The sequence below is a fragment of the Tupaia chinensis genome, unplaced genomic scaffold, assembly GCF_000334495.1.
Source record: "Tupaia chinensis unplaced genomic scaffold, TupChi_1.0 Scaffold146807_1, whole genome shotgun sequence".
Classification (NCBI taxonomy): Eukaryota; Metazoa; Chordata; class Mammalia; order Scandentia; family Tupaiidae; genus Tupaia; species Tupaia belangeri.
This window is the reverse complement of record NW_006206661.1, coordinates 46,306-48,735: the sequence shown is the minus strand read 5'-3', so window position 1 is coordinate 48,735 and position 2,430 is coordinate 46,306. Positions and strand designations below refer to the sequence as shown.

The 2,430-nt window shown below is 41.1% G+C and overlaps 1 pseudogene; it reads right to left on the bottom strand.

The window, feature by feature from the left end:
• Positions 1-787: 787 nt before the first annotated feature.
• LOC102483389 (guanine nucleotide-binding protein G(k) subunit alpha-like) lies at positions 788-2,062 on the bottom strand (annotated as a pseudogene).
• Between the last annotated feature and the right edge of the window lie 368 nt (positions 2,063-2,430).

Sequence of the window (2,430 nt, the reverse complement as noted above, 5' to 3'; positions counted from 1 at the left end):
TCCACTTTCTCTGAATGTTTCTTGAAGTACCCACTAGATTCTCTAACTCACTTATATGGGTTTTCTGAAAGGAAGGGCTTCATAAAGTAGTGTGAATTCCTCCCTGAATGGTTGATAATGGAGATTGAAGTTCTGTGACCAGACAAGACAGCAGGAAGGGTTCAAGTATTAGTACCCTAGCCAGTTTTGGAACTCCCAAAAAAGCAATCAGGTGTCACTAAGCCCAAGATTGTACAGACTAAGGGACAACAGAGGAGATCTTTACAGTTCCTTTATCTACTCATTAGACACATGTCCCCCTTGTTGTTACAAACTTGAGCACACATAATTTCCCTGTGGGACATTGCCCTACACCAAACAGGTTTCTTTTTTTTCTTGCAGATTCTCTGTTCCCAAGACACCAAGTTAAATATTATGGGAATTCAGTCTTCATTATATCTTCTCCATAAAGTTGCCTATCTTCCAGAGATTTGACCTCCTAACTCTGAATCAAACCCTGAGTTAAAGCTTTTTCTGATGTCTAAGTTTAAGGAAACTGTGGTGGGAAACAATCCTTGAAATCTCCAATAAGTTACTTATCCCTTCTCTTCAACAGGAGAGAAATCAGTGTTCCTTTGAAATTAAACTACTGGTACCATACTCTGACTTTCTAATGCTTTGCCAAAACACTAGCAGATACATTTTTTGAGAGTTTTTTGCTATAGGGTGCATGTGCTCACCAGAAAGACAGAGAGAGACAGAGAGACAGCACAAGATGTCTGGCCTCAATACTCCACATTGTAGTAACTTTTACTAACATTCTTGCTCTTCAATAAAGTCCACATTCCTTTAAGTTGTTTTTAATGATGACGTCTATAAGAGCGTCAAAATTAAACTGCTCATTCTTTATTTTTTTAGAATTATTTTATTTAACTTTATTTATTTATTTATTTAAATTTGAGCAGAGAGGGACAGAATGAGAGAGAGAGAGAGAAAGTGAGAAAGCAAGCCACCAAGTCCAGGACTTGAACTGTAGTTGGCTATATGGGAGTCCAGCACCCTTAACCACCATGCCACCTACTAGCCCGTAAACTGCACATTATTGGTGTCTGTGGCACAGGTGAAGTGGGCGTATATCTCTTTGGTGTCTTTTCTCCTGTTCAAATCTTCAAACTGGCACTGGATGTAAGCAGCTGCCTGTTCATATGTGTTGAAACCTGTGTATTCTGGATAACAGATAGGTAATAGACTCCTCTATTTTTTCCTCAAAAAGATCTTTCTCCTTAAGGAAAAGAATGATTGAAGTGTCTGTAAACCACTTGTTACAAATACAGTCAAACAGTTTCATGCTTTCATGCATTCCATTCATCTCCACATCCTCAGTCAGAACAAGGTCATAGTCACTGAGGACCACACAGAAGATAATGGCTGTCACTCCTTCAACAGTGAATCCACTTTTTCTGCTCTGATCTTTGGCCACTGACGACAAATCTTTTGAAGTAAAGGTCTTTGAAGGTGAAATGCATTTTGACAATGCCTGTGGTCTTCACCCTTGTGCAAAGAACATCTTGCTGAGTTGGAATGTAGTTGGGTTGGGATATTCTATCCAGATCATTTAGATAATATGAAGCAGAATCATTGAACTGATATTCCCTGGATCTGCTGAAGCAAGCTTGCACCCCACCATCTTGCCATAACTGTTTAATCACACCTGCTAGATCTGGAGTCATGACTCTTTCAGCACTGCCAGCTAACTTGAATAATTTCCAGGCAACATCTGCTTTGGCAGCTTCCCCGAAGTCAATCTTTAGCCATCCCATGGGTCTTATGATTGCAATGATGGACTGTATAGTATTGCTGTAGACAGCTACTTTATACTGTTTACATTCTTCTTCTGAATAGCCATCTTCATCAATGATTTTCATCTGTTTCACAATGGTGCTTTTACCAGATTCTCCAACACCGAGTAGCAGCAGCATCACTTCTTTGGCCACTTCCTCTCCATCCTCCAGCAAGTTGCAGTGGATCATCTTGCTCAGCTCCACCACTGCCTTGTCTTCAGCACGCTCAAAGTGCAGCTCATGGCCGGGGTGGGAGACCCAACCCCGCCCGGGCTCATTCACACACCACTGCAACTGCAGCTTGGCCAGCACTGTCTGGCCAAGAGTCTGTCTGCAGCTGGGCGACAGTCCTCTCTGTCAGCTCCCTCTTACTGTAGTTTTTAAAGCATTAGAGTAGGAGTTATTCATCAGATTTGATGTTTGATATTGGGTATTTTATGTAAGTATCATCTTATTTGGAGGGAATATATACAAGTTTATAAATTTAGTATAACCCAGCTTAACAGTGGTCTCTCATTGCTTTTTTATAGTTTTAAAAAGTAATCCTTTATGGGACCAGCAGGTGGCGTGGTGGTTAAGGCACTGGACACTCCTGCATGGCTGACCAGGG